The 15,630-nt window shown below is 33.4% G+C and overlaps 1 long non-coding RNA gene across 1 annotated transcript; it reads right to left on the reverse strand.

Annotated features, from left to right (window-relative positions):
* Nucleotides 1-11,535: 11,535 nt before the first annotated feature.
* On the reverse strand, nt 11,536-12,038 carry LOC110918728. Its single transcript, XR_002581530.2, has 3 exons — nt 11,886-12,038; nt 11,708-11,794; nt 11,536-11,613 (listed from the first exon to the last, which is right to left on the reverse strand). It is a non-coding gene; the product is annotated as an uncharacterized LOC110918728 (long non-coding RNA).
* Between the last annotated feature and the right edge of the window lie 3,592 nt (nt 12,039-15,630).

Raw genomic sequence — 15,630 nt, forward strand, 5'->3', positions numbered from 1 at the left:
GTTAAGAACTTTATAGGTGTTTTTAATTACACTTAAAAATAGATTATTGATACGACATTTAAACAAATATCCGAGATGTACTGGTTTGTGGAAGGCTCAGAGTGTATAAACATTGGGCTATTTGTAATTTTTTTTCCTATCAAGTTTCTGTGCTTGGTTTTAGTTGGGTTAGATTCACGTATGGCAAAGGGTGAGAAAAAAAAACTCTAACATCAACTTTAGGCTGGAGAGTGTGGTTAGGGGCTTTATCACCGCCACCTCAGCGTCACATCACCGCCACGTCAGATAAGGGCTTTAAAGCCCCCTCCTTTAACTTGAAGGGTGTGGAGGGTGTGGCTAGGAGCTTTATAGCCCCCCTCCCCCCTAAAGCCAATCAAATTCCATGGAGCCCCCCTTTCTTCCGTTACCATGTTGGCGAAGACCCTATGGCGCCTGGTCTTTAACTACGGTGGTATGGGGTGGTGGCGCCCGCGGCGCCATTGATGGTGACATGGCGGTGGTAGCACCCCACACCCTCCGGACTTAGTGTGGGTATGGATGAAAATGTTTGCCTGTTGATAGATGACAGAATGATGACACGTGTGCACTACCCGTCATGAGTAAATGGTAAACACGATCATCTGACTTTTTAGGGTACACGGGGTGCATACCGAAAACCCCATCGGTGAGGTTTTTTGCCGAGCGGTGATGCACCGCCATCATTGCGGTGACCAAGAGAGAGGGAGTGAATTAGGTGGCGGCTCACCGAAGAGAGGGAGGAGAGAGAGAGGGGCTGTCCAATCAGTGCTTTTCTTTTTTTCTTTTTTTTTTTTTAAAAAAAAAAAACCAACTCCCCTAATAGGGGAGTGCCGCCATCAAAAAGGGGTATTAGGGGAGTGTTAGAGGGGAGTTGACATGGCATTTTATGGTTGGTTATGTGTAAGAGGGGGGACTCACCTAAGAGGTGAGCACCCCTTACACCCTTATTTCCTTCCACTTTCCATTTTCTCTTTCATTAAAGTAAACTCGGGAACAAAGCGTCATGTAATTTTTTTTTTTTTGAACGGTCAACAGACTCAATCCCGAGCATTCTCGGGGCACCCACTGGACAAACGGAGTACTCCGAGAGTAACCCGAGTCTACCACCAATTCCGGGGAAAACCCGGTAACCCACCTGCCCGTAGGCACGACGGTGAAATTACCAGTAAAACCCGTTTGGCTCAAGGATCCAACCCAGGTTTCCTGGGTCTCCTATCATTGCCCACCAGTGCCTCACTTTGCACCAAGTGGGAGTCGAACCTGCATCTCTCAAGAGAAATACAAACCCTCCACCACTTGATCTAGAGATCATTGGCACAAAGCGTCGTGTAATGAGTAACAAAATTACACAATGGAAAAATTATGAAATATTAAGTCAAGAATAATATATTTAAATCTAGAGTAAATTACTGTTTTCGTCTCTGTGGTTTGTCAAAAATCACTATTTCAGTCCATTAGTTTCAAATTTGTGATTTCAGTCCATGTGGTTTCACTTTCGTAACCATTTCAATCCATTATTCTGTTAAGTACAGGGACTGAACAGGGACTGAAATAGTTACGAGGTGGACTGAAATGGTTACGAAAGTGAAACCACGGGGACTGAAATCACAAATTTTAAACTAATGGACTGAAATAGTGATTTTTGACAAACCAGAGGGACGAAAACAGTAATTAACTCTTAAATCTATTATCTTAAATTTTTCAAGTTTCTAACATTTAACTTTTATTTACATTTGGTAGTTGCCTTGTACATATGTTTAGAAAGTTTGTTTAACTACCATAATACAGACAATATGTTTGGATGTTTGATAGTAGATTGTTTTATAGTTTCATAAACATTTTTTTTCCATTTAACACTTAAAAGAGTTTAGCCACGCCCCTTTATGCCATGGGAGACGAGTACCTCGTGCTTCTATATTAAAAAAACCTGAAGTATAAGAGTACCCAGAGTGGGAGTTGGGGAAGGCTTCCCCAATCAGCCCTAGCAAGGACACTATTCCTCGGTCCTATAGATTTTTTTTCACTAACAGACTCGTAAACCGATGGTCACCGATTAAAGTGCGCTCTCTCTCTCTCACACACACATACGAGGAAAAGTGGGACGCCTCCATCCAAAATGGGAAGAATGTAGGGAAATATGGAAAACTGGATGACTTTCTATCTATGCTCTAAGTGTCAAGTAATTGTATGCGTGTGCATTATGTGAAAGTCGAAAGTGCCATCTGTATATCAACCTACCTAGCTCTAGAGGTTTTGGGTAGGGCTATCCAAAACGCTTGCTCGAATTTAGCTAGGAAAAAGCTCGCTCGATATGGCTCGGTTTGAAACTGAGCTTGGATAGAAAGTGACCTAGCTTGGCTCGTTACGAAACGAACCAACTTGGCTCGCTTGTTAACTCGGCTCGGCTTAGTTTGAATTATTTTACTTATAATATATTTTATTTTTATATACATCGTAATGTATTACAGAAAAAAAACCCGATTAAATTACATGTATGTTGGTGTGTAATTTGAACAGAAAAAACGATTCAATTACATGTATGTAGAAGTGTAATTTAATATCTATGGCATATTTGAAGGTTCATTGCCATGAGTGAACTAATATTGTATTTCGTTGAAATTTAAAACTTATTTTATGTAGTTGAACTTGATTTTGGTTTGTAATGTATGAAGTTGAACTAATTTTGGATACGTTTTTTTGAACTATTAAATAATATTTCGGTTTAAAACTAAGTCGAACCCTAGCTTATATTTTCAGTTTGGTTTCAAATCCAAGCCGAGCTGAGCCAGCTCGGTTTATAATAGAGTAGACCTCGTGCTTACCATGGCTTGACTCGACTCGACTCGTGAAGTTTTGGGTATGTTTTATCTTGGTCAAGGTTTTAGCATGTCTTGTGGTATGGTGTGTAATTTGTTGTTTCAGTTGTAACATCAATTGTGGTTGGTGGAGGTTTATTTATATATATATATATATATATATATATAGGGGAAGGTTTAAATGAAAACCACTAGTTATTGTGAAAACTCGAAAACTAATTAAAAAAAGCCAAAAAAACATACAAAATTTTTTTTTTTTAATTTTTTTTTTTGCAATCAAAATTTCGCGGGTTTTTTAATATAAAAAAAAATTTTCAAAAAAAAAAAAAATTTTTTTGTGTAATGCACATGTGTAATACTGCACATATGTATGTGTCTACACATGTGTATTATTACACATGTGCAACTACACAAAAATTTATTTTTTTATTTTTTTTTTGAAAAAAGTTTTTTTTTATATTACTAAAACTCAGCGATTTTTATAAAAAAAAATTGAAAAAAAAATATTTTTTTGTGTGGTTTTTTTTAGGCTTTTTAGTTAGGTTTCGAGTTTTCAACAAAAAAGTGGTTTTCATTTGAACCATCCCCTATGTATGTATGTATGTATGTATGTATGTTATGTATGTATGTATGTATGTATGTATGTATGTATGTATGTATGTATGTATGTATGTATGTATGTATGTATGTATGATAATGTATGGTATGTATGATATGTATGTATGTATGTATGTATGTATGTAGTATGTAATGTATGTATGGTATGTATATGTTATGTATGTTATGTATGTATGTATGTATGTATGTATGTATGTATGTATGTATGTATGTATGTATGTATGTATGTATGTATGTATGTATGTATGTATGTATGTATGTATGTATGTATGTATGTATGTATGTATGTATGTATGTATGTATGTATGTATGTATGTATGTATGTATGTATGTATGTATGTATGTATGTATGTATGTATGTATGTATGTATGTATGTATGTATGTATGTATGTATGTATGTATGTATGTATGTATGTATGTATGTATGTATGTATGTATGTATGTATGTATGTATGTATGTATGTATGTATGTATGTATGTATGTAAAGGATCCTGTAAAAAATGCCTAAAGTGTGAGAAGGGTAAGAAAGAATCTCAGCCATTAGATCTAATGGTTGAGATCAATAGGGACCAAATTGTAAAATATTTTTATTAATTTGGACTGATTTGAAATATCCAGGGGCAATATAGTCTTTTAAACTCATTAGAAATTAGGTAATGCCTATGTAACTTCCCCCCGTCTTTTTTAAACGTCAATAACTCGTAAATTTTTAAAAAAAAAAATTACACCATAATAACGAGCGTTTTTTATCTTTAATATGAGTACCATATTGCTATACTTATATAGAGAAAAAAATATGTTTCGATCAGACGTTTAGTCAATGAATGGTGTTATATACTTGCTGAATGGTGTTATATACTTACTGAATGGTGTTATATTCTTGCTGAATGTTGAATGGTGTTATATACTTACTGAATGGTGTTATATACTTCCTATAATTAAGGTGGCGGTTATGGAAAGTTTTTAATTAATTGAATTAATGATAAAATTACTTGTTTACCCTTTTCAATTAATTTATATCTAATGGCTGAGATTCTTTCTTACCTTTCTCACATTTTTGGTCTTTTTTACAATAACCTTACCCTATATATATAGTGAAAGGTTCAAATGAGAAGAAAAAAATTGTAAGAATAAAAAGAATAAGTTTTAAACCAATAGAAATGTTCCATTTTACTTCATTTAACTAGTGCTAATACCCGCGAATTTCGCGGTGTTGAGAAATGATATGTTTTTTTTTTAGAAAAAAATTACAACTGATCATAAATAAATGGTACGCATGAACTTATTAAATATGAAGTTGAAGATTAAAATACAACGAAGTATCGTACTATAGATCTAACAAAACTGAAAAGATAAGTAAACGAAAAAAATACGTTTTTCTGGTTTGAAATATAAATTGAAAGCCTATTACTCTAATACTTCTACTTGCTGGAGCTTCAAAACCAATAACCTCGAATTCGTTTTTTGACCAATTGGAAAAAACAGTCATCACCTAACGAAATATGTTCAGCTTCAATTATATCATGCTTCACGTTATAAACATCAAATCTTGTTTTGTTTGTTTTTTTAATGAGTAACAAAATAATTTGTATTTCATTATTAATTTAATTAATATACTTTTGGATGATGTTAAATATATAAGTAATTAATTTAATTGTTAAAAGTTAATACGTTTAGAGAGTATTTATCAAATTTTGATTTAACTATGACCTACTTTGAATAAGAATTCGTTGAATCGTAAGTTTTAAGTCGCTTAAGGTCTTGAACAAATAAAAAACATACCTTGTATGCTTCAAAATTTTCAATGTCTATAAGTTGTCTCATAATAGCATCACAACCACCAACGCAACCTAGAGTAGATGTATGATAATTCACTTCATTTTTTAACAACAAAGGAGGCTTTATTATACCATGTTAAGATTAGCATGTAGCTAAACCAAGAAAATAAATATATTACACCAAAAGAAAATAACACCCACCCCCATACCATGTTAAGATTAGCATGTAGCTAACCAAGAAAAAAATATATTACACCAAAAGAAAATAACACCCACCCCCAACATATTATATTTGCTAATACATATTACTCCCCAAAACACAATCAACTGATGATGTTGTAAATTCATGCTCTAATACTTGATCCCAATCTTCATCTCCATGTAACGGAAAAAAATGATGTTTCGAATTGAAAACTTGGTCGGTGTCGCTATTGCAAAGCAGTTATATCGTTGCCAAATGTGAGATAATATGTAGTTTTACCTTTCTTCTTAATCAAAGCGATTGAACCTTCAACTGGTCAAAGCTAGTGAACTTTCGAATAGATTTCCTCTTCTTTAGAACCTGTGAGTCACATAGCACGTACATCTTTTTTTTGAAAGGTACATAGCACGTATATGTGGAACCTACATGTAAAAGATTAAAAAAATTACATAAGTGGGACATAGAAAATATATACCTTAATATAATATCAGCTATGTCATTTTAAGTTATTATGTAGTTATATTTTTTACTATCAAAAAAATCCTAAGGAGTCTTCAAAATTTGTGGGCCTAAATGGCTAATGCTTTGAATTTGTTTTTATCTGGTAGTGCTTAGTGGTGTCTGAAGGGTCCACGAAGCAGCGTGAGGCAAGCAGCGCAAAAAAAGAAGAAGAAAAAAAAATACACAAAGAACCTACATGGAAGTAATGTTTCAAGGCACAAACCTGCATGTACTTGTTATGAGGCGTGTGATTAATAAAAAAATACTTAATTATCAATTACTATTTATTACTTATAAATCAAATAGAGTAACAAATATAAATAAAATACTACTTAAAAATAACAAAACGGATATTTAAAAATTATTAATAACTAAAATGGAATATAGGTTCCAATAAATAATCTGGTAGTGATATTGAATCATGAAGCATGGTAGATATCATATATGTATATGCTAAAAATTCAAATTTCTATGTCAAAACATTAAAGCTGAGAAAGTAAAAGTTGTTGGGAAAAATAGTGTTGTGTTATATGGTTGGGTTATAATACGGATATGTTGTTGGGAATAACACAACATTTTTTATAAAAGGCGAAGGCAAGCCATAGAAATTATAATGATTTTATTAGTTAGGTAGTTGTACATGGTTGTATTCATTTGGTGCTCTATGAGCTAAGAAATTGACCATCTGTTCCTGTCCTTGGCGCGAAGAAAAACAATAAAGAACAAAACCCACGTTAATTATGAAATAATCATCATCATCATCATACTCAGTAAATCCCACCAATAGCAAAGCTAACATAAGGTCTGAGAAGGGTAAAATGTAGACAGTCTTACCTCTACCCTGTAGGAATAGAGAGGCTTCTTCCAGTAAGACCCCCGGCTCGATAGTAGTTTTGCATCAAGCCTTCGACATAAGGCACATAACATTCAGCAACTAAGACAGAGGCCGATTAGTGCATGTATTCCCTTGTCTTTCGGCTATCAACGCTACCACATGATTAACCATCCACCCCTTTTAACGTTATTTTCATGAAATTAGTAAAATAACGTTAAAATTAGTGCACTTTCACTTTTGCCCCCCGAACGCCCATACATATATACATTATATGTGCATACCGCAAGCGGGGCGTACATTAATTATGAAATGAAAACATCAAAAAGCTATATCTAACTTAAAATATTGTTGGTATTGTAATCTATATATTATTATGAACAAATTCCGGACCTTGTTTTTTGTTATTTCTCAAAATTAGTACTTAGAATCAAACACTTTTATTTATTTGTTTTACACACGATCAAAAATTATAAAATACATCCATGATTCCGTAACATATAATGGATCAAAAGGATATGATGAAAAGAAAACGTTAAGCTAACAGATCATGCAATCAAGTATCTATCAAGTCAAAAATCTTATATGAAAATGTGGAATGCATCCTACGAATAGTTTCACAAAACACAACATATAATATAGCCTCATATCACGATTCCAAGGTTAGAAAGTTCAATTTCCATGTCTCTACATCAACATCAACAGCCTAAAGAATTCAAAATACATGAAACATGAACAGTAACTACAAAAGGGCACAATCAATTAAGGATCAATTAGTGATAATAGTTGCTAACAAAACATGATAAAGTACCTAAAAGAGAGTGCACCCTTGTTTTATAGACTGCTTATGACATATGCAAAAAATATTCTTAAATGCATTTTCAACCATCCTCCCTCTTTGGCATATTAATGGTTGGTACTACGATTTGTTTCTTTGATGAAATGCTGCAGGTTGAAGCGGCATTCAATACTGTATTCTATGTATCAAGCAACATGTTTTCATCTCAAGAATACATACTTTTCTCAAACCATTTTACATTTTTCCAATTTGCTGTATGACCTAATCCGCAATTTTGAACTGACGCTGCGAATGAAATCCGTCACTACCCTGAAACTGCGTTAATATAAACATGAAAATTAACCAAGAACGTTTACTTTAGGAAACACAAACAGAATAAGATGGTGACATTTTCCGCGTTGTTGCTGATGTTGCAGCTACGCTTTCTTCTCCTGGGTCAGCTTCATCCACACCTACGTCTCCTGCTGCTTCTTAACTTGTTCCAAATGTTATTATCTCTAGGCTCGTAAACTGCCAATATAACCACTAACTTTATAATTTAAACTATCTTCATAAGTTCGTTTAAAGCATACTTAACTTGTTCCAAAAGTGATGATATGAGACTTTCATCAAGATTCCAATAGATAGAAAAGAAGGTTATATGTTCACAATAAAAAAACACCAGCAAAGCATACATGAGGTAATAGCTGCAAAGAACTAAATAAGGGAAAGCCTAAAAAATGATTAACCAAAGTACGAAAACATAACTGAAGAACTGATAATCATGAAAAACAAATGGTCAAATGTGACATAAATATATCTAGTAGAATTCGTTGACAAACGTAGGTTGTTGAAAAGATAAAATGAGAGTTTTTATTTATAAGTTCATCTTTCAAAACCAAAATATGCTCTGGTGTTAGTTTTAATTGTTTTTTAAATAAAACAGTCAACTGTTTTATATTGTAATCCCTTGACATAAAATAATAGTCTGTCCAATAATTTTGAAAGTTACCAATTGAACACTCATGGCAGACATGATTTATTTTATAAAAAATATGAGTTGCTAAGTTGCTTTGGGTAATTTTTGTGTGTTTAAATAGGTTGATTTGGGTCAATTTAAGTTATATAACTAATTAAGATTTCACGAAACCTATTAACTTATAAAAGATCTAAATCGACAAATATTACCAACCACCATTCTATGCACTCGCCATCTACTGGTTGCCAGCGACATGAACGCTGCTGCAACCTAGCCTTCTCACTGTTGCCACAAACTACCCTTAACCCAAATCTAGTTCGACTAAACGAAACACGAGACGCTGAGGCGATTTTTTTTCGGAAAGACTTGTGGTTAAATGAAGGCAAACTATGTAATGTATTCCCAAATATGTTAAGCCTACCAGATGAAAAAGACTGGCGCCTACTTGACCTGCTCATTATGTGCTGGTATTTTATTTTTTTACCGTTTGACCAGTTAAATATACATATTAAAGTTTGTGTAAAATCATTTTTTTTTTTCATAACAACGATTCTTAAGTTTTCTATGTATCCCGAATCAACCCATTCCAGAGTAAAACCAAAATACTATCTTAATGAAGGATAACTAACTTCAGCAATATAGAAACAATTTTTGGCACATGTAGGTTGTTGGGACCCTGAAGTTCCATGTCTAACTTGTGATATAGATAGCAGAGTTTGTTAGAAGCAATGCAAAAAGAGGTAAAGGAGAACCAAAAAAGGCATTACCCATACTTGCCTTTCGACCAATGAACAAAGTATCTCGTGAACACCTTTAGCCTCAATAAGATCTCCTTTGATTGGAAAATAGCTTAACCATGCATGAATAACCTGATAAACAACATAACACCATTTTATTAGGTGAAAAACAAAACCAACTTACAACTTTTCCCATGTTTAGCTACCAGCATAACGTGTAATTCAACCTCAGAAAGAAACAATATGGTAAAAAAAAAAGAATTGGCTAAACGGGTCGGATCAAGTGGGTTTGCAACATCTAGAGGATTGGTTACTCAACTAAAAAACCTACATTGACAATGACATGTTCATTTCGAAAGCGAAGGTGATGGCTCATTTGAAGGGACAACTGAACTTTTTTACTTTCAGAGGATTGGTTGTTCGAACCAAATGACCGAATCGGTTCGGCTTCGGTTATATTTTTGTAATATAGTTTTTAAGTCATATAACAGGCTAATAATATATCAAATGAAAAGATAAAGATATTTGCAAACTTACTCGACCCAACTATTTTGACTCACGCTAATAGTTACCTGCTTTGACCCGCTACCTGACCATGTTAAGTAAACGGGTCGAAAAGTGCAACCTCCAGGAAAAATTACAATAGACGATTTGAAGGATGTCAAAAGCTCCATAAGTAGAAAAGCAAAGAGGCACAATACCTGCTCAAGTGTTGGAAGTCAAAGTGCTCTCAAACTCCTTTAGCAAGGTCCCCTGCCAGGTCTCGCATAAAAGAAAACCAAATATTTTATAAAAGTTAATTACTATAAAACCACACGCATCATTACTGAATTAGAGGACAAAATTAACAAAGTATGAACCTGCGTTCAGGAGGAGGAAACTGAGGAAGTATGTGCCTTACAGTACAATCAAGGTATCTTATTGGCCTTTAACAAATTTTGATGCAAAAAAAAAAAAAAAAAAAAAAAAAACACCAACAGAGAAGAGTGTAACCCTGAGTTTGATGTTGTGAACCTTTACCTTTATCATCCTTAATTATCCCCTTCCCCTTCCGATGTGTTAGAATCGCCTGAATCAGTGTGTTTGAGAATCGCGTACATGCTTAACAAAGGCATATTTAGTGTAAAATAAGCTATAAGACAATATGTACCTGAACACTCAGAATTCAAACTCACCTTATAATCAGTGGCGGAGCTTGATTGGCGGAGCTTGAATTGGCAGAGCTTGAATGGAAACTCAGAGGAGGTCGGACTCTAAAAATCCGAAACAGTGGGGGCAGGCTCTTAAACATCCAATATTTACACTACAAAAAAATTGTAAATTTTCGATAAAATTAACACTGCTCGCAAAAAATCGCTGGAGGCCGGGCACTCCCAGGCCTCCATTATCCTAGGCCCCAGCTTATAATTATTGGTGATCAAACACGTTGTGAATAGGAGCACTGGTAGTTGATGTATAAGTTTCATTTAATACAAAATAATAAATAAAAATCTGAATTTATATATCATCATTGCGGTCGCTGAACCAAAAATACGCTCTATTCATGCAACAAATGACAGTATATAAAACTCTAATGCAATAAAACCTCATCCAAATTAAGACAATCATTATTCTTAAGCTCATCTCCGCTTCATACCTGTGGGTGGGTTTCCCTAATTCAATTGTTGACGATCATTTTTAAGTGGAATTCTAATCACACGCAACACCTCGTCAAAAGCTTCCATCTTTGATGGGTAATTGGTTAAGTGACTGACATTAAAAAAACGGTCTAAGCTTTGTGCGACATTGCCCTCCCCTACAAACAATTAATTACATGCTTAGTTACTTGACTTTTTGAGTCAAACCATCATTAGTGTGTTAACAAAATTACTAATAGCATTGAATGCGATTCTTATCATTCAAAGAAATAGTCTCACCATCATATGGCTTTAATGATGAATTTGGTAAGAAACTGGTTGACCATGATCCTCCATTTGATCCAGCTAGGGTGATAATCACATCGGCCTGAAACCAAAATTCCATTGATGAATCTTTCGAACAAAACTATTATTACTATTACCAAAAACAGTCGGAACCGAAACAAAGTATGCATCTTGACCTTGTTTGGGTGAAAATCATCAAACATATGGGACTGACCACCATAAAAATGGTCATGTGTCGACTAACAGATGTTGATCCTTGATGGCTGTAATAACAACATTTTTATATAGTAAACCACAAACAAACATCAATGCGATTCTTATCGTTCAAAGAAATAGTCTCACCATCATATGGCTTTAATGATGAATTTGGTAAGAAACTGGTTGACCATGATCCTCCATTTGATCCAGCCAAGGTAATAATCACATCGGCCTGAAACCAAAATTCCATTGATGAATCTTTCAAACAAAACTATCATTACTATTACCAAAAACAGTTAGAACTAAAACAAAGTATGCATCTTGACCTTGTTTGGGTGAAAATCATCAAACATATGGCCCTGAGCACCATAAAAATGGTCATGTGTCGACTAACAGATGCTGATCCTTGATGGCTGCAATAACAACATTTATAAACAGTAAACCACAAACCAAACATCAACTTCATGAGTGATAAATCGAGTTATTAAGTTTACAGATGCAGACCAGAAGAACCGTGCTATGTGTTACTGATCAAAAACTTTAACTTCTTGTTGCTCGGTTTAGCTGCTGAGCTCAGAATCCCAGACCCTTTGATTCCAGTTTTGGACCCTTCATCAACAGCTGACTGGGACATCAATGGGGAACCTGTTTTGAACATATAACTGTGAAAGAAAGTATACATTTAGTGAGAGAGGAGTAAGGTATTAGATCTTCAATGCCATTGAAATATGTTAATCCGAACATAAAATTAGAAAAAAAAAACAGAACAATTTTTCTTGTTTGTTAAAAAAAGCCATTAAAATCATCAGTTTTTCTTTAAACAATGAAGAGATATTTAATCATGAATTCAGACTCATAAAAAAGTATTAAAGCATGAAACAGTAGTTGAAATCTGGTACACTAAACATTAAAAGATTAGAAAACTCTGTTATACTAAACATTAAGACCAAAAAACTTCAATCACATATATGTATCAATTGAACACATGACGTTTTTGAATAACATATATAAAGAATAACATATTTAGGGTTAGAACAAATACCAGAGGTTCATAAAATGAGCGTTTGAATGCTGAATGAGGATTGAGCTGCCATTAATTGGTTTCTCCGAGTACCATAACCCTATCAATTTAAAGTGAAACCGCAGCCACAAAAAGCACCAAATAAACACAAAACAGCCCCAAGACAGCATCAAATCAGCACATTTAAATAATAGAAATCAAATAACAGAAAGAACAAACAAATGATTAACAATTATGAAAACAATATTTGCTTACATAGCACAGCTTTTGGATATAGATTTTACTCTCCAACCCAAAAGATGATGTGTAAAACACAATCGTATGTGGACAAAAAGAGGTATGTCATCTGTGTACACCAAATCGGAGTGAAAGAATCAACATTGGTGTAGAGGTTGAGAATCATACCTTTGTTTGTCGAAACCGGACTGAAACAATCTGATGATACGTTAAAGGAAACGAAGACGAATAGGCGTTACAATGCAATCAACGTACCAGAAACCGACGTGAATCAGCGCCGCAGGTAGGGTTTCTTAGGAAAATCAGCCGTCTGAGATGGAGATGAGAAGTGTGTTGTAGAAGATTAAACCCTAGTGCAAGAAGAAAAGTTTGGTGTATTCGGGTTATAACAAATATATGCTCACGCGTGATTATGACCCATATTATTAAAACGGGTCATTCACACCGGGTGCACCAAAAGGATTAGTGTTTTAGGCGGGAAAATAGAAAATAGAGGCCCTAGATGGATGCCATGTGTCCCCTAATTAAGGCTTTTATTAGGTTGTATAGATATGTATATTTAATGTAATTAATAAGGGCGTATAAGTAAATTTCTAATTGTAATTAATTAGCTAACTAATTAAACTTGTAACTCACTTTTAAATATACTTTTCCAAGATAAAATAATCTATGGTGAAGGAACAATTTTCGACATGTGTATGATAAATTTTAGTATGTGTAGGATAAATTTAGATATGCGTAGGGTAAATTTCGATAAGTGTAAGATATATGTAGGACAAATTTTGAAATATGTAGGATAAAATATTTTTTTACTTTATTAATGAGAGATAACATAATTAATAAGAGGAGTTATAAACTATTTAATGTTTTATCATTATGTCATTTCTTCTTTTTATTCTCGCGTTAAATTTCTTCTTAAATGAACTTTCCCCTATATATATATATATATATATATATATATATATATATATATATATATATATATATATATATATATATATATATATATATATATATATATATATGTATATATGTATGTATGGTAGGGATATGGTAAAAAGTGTCTAAAATGTGAGAAGGGTAAGAAGTGTTTTAAACCATTGGATATTTGATCTAATGGTTGAGATCAGTAGGGTATAAAATGTAAATTGTGTTTTAATTAGAAGGACCTTATGTAAAATTAAAGGGCAATAGTGACTTTTCCAACGTTTCAAATATGGTAACCGTTTCAAAACCCCCATCAATCTCCTATAAATCAGCGAATTTATGGTAACTGTTTCAAAACCCCCATCAATCTCCTAAAAAATCAGCGAATTTATCGTACTGAGATAAATTCTTCGATTTCCTTCACAACAACTTTTTATAACACTATAAAGAACAGTATATTACATGATAAAAACACTATAGGAAGATATAACACTATTTGTTTACTGTAAGACACTATACATAAATAAAACACTGTTGATGGGGGATAAAACACTATGAAAAGGAACAGTATATTACATGATAAAACACTATAGGAAGATATAACACTATTTGTTTACTGTAAGACACTATACAGAATAAAACACTATTGATGAGGATAAAACACTATGAAAAGGAACAGTATATTACATGATAAAACACTATAGAAAGATATAACACTATCTGTTTACTGTAAGACACTATACAGAATAAAACACTATTGATGGGGATAAAACACTATGAAAAGGAGATTAAAGATACCTGTACATAATATAACACTATTGACTAGGGAATATAACACCACAACAAGAACTTACCGTAAACAATTAAATGTATAGAACAAATCGAATTCGAATCACATCCCTAATATATCGCCTGATATTTTTGGCAGTTATCTTTGGAAATCAATTAATTGATAAGAATGGACAATTACTAATATACCCTTTTGAATTAATTAAGATAATGGACACTTGACATTCCCAAATTATTTCTCACACTTCTCACAAAAGTTGGTGTAAAAAACTACACCCCACGGAGCGCCGTTCGCCATGATTTTTTACGGCTGTGTTTATAATATACACATCTACTTGTAAAAAAAAATCATGGCGAACGGCGCTCCGTGGGGTGTAGTTCTCGCGGTTCTTACAACTCGGGATGGTTGTCATTCTAGCAGCCCCCTATATATATATATATATATATATATATATATGCAGGGTTAGGATATAATAGAAATTAGAAAGTTTATTTGGCTAAGAAGGCTAGAAAGTAATCTTGACTATCCATTTATTTAATCAAGGGCTAAGATTAAATGAGGGAAATTGAAGGGAAGAAAAGAGACGCGTGAGTTTGTTTAGGGGCATTCTAGTCAATCCAAGGCAATAGTTTCTCTCTCCTCCAATTCCCCCCCCCCCCCTCTCATTTTCTAAACGTTAATAACTCTTTTATACGACATTATTTTTTATAAAAATTGCACAAAAAACGAGCGTTTTTTTATCTTTAAAACGAGTATACTGTTGTTATATTTTCGAAAACCTAGTTGCGTAAAACATAATGGAAAAAAACCTAAAAAATTACTTTTTTTCTAAAACGCAATGCACCAAAAACACAAAGAAATGTCTTATTTGTAAAACGCAATATCCAGAAAACACAAAGAAATGTCTTATTTCTAAAACGCAATAGCCTAAAAACACAAAAGAAAGTGTACTTTCTAAAACGCAATGGCCAGAAAACACTTAAAAATGTGTTTTACCTAAAACGCAGTGCACCAAAAAACACAAACAAATGTCTTATTTCTAAAACGCAATGGCTAGAAAACACCTAAAAATGTCTTTTTTCTAAAACGCAATGGACTAAAAACACCTAAAAATGTGTTTTACCTAAAACGCAATGATTAAAAACACTTCAAAAATGTGTTTATCTAAAACGCAATAGCCAAAAAAACACATAAAAATGTCTTATTTCTAAAACGCAATAGCCTAAAAGCACAAAAGAACGTGTATTTTCTAAAACGCAATGGACTGAAAACAC

Source organism: Helianthus annuus, chromosome 16 (assembly GCF_002127325.2).
Source record: "Helianthus annuus cultivar XRQ/B chromosome 16, HanXRQr2.0-SUNRISE, whole genome shotgun sequence".
NCBI classification, from domain to species: domain Eukaryota; kingdom Viridiplantae; phylum Streptophyta; class Magnoliopsida; order Asterales; family Asteraceae; genus Helianthus; species Helianthus annuus.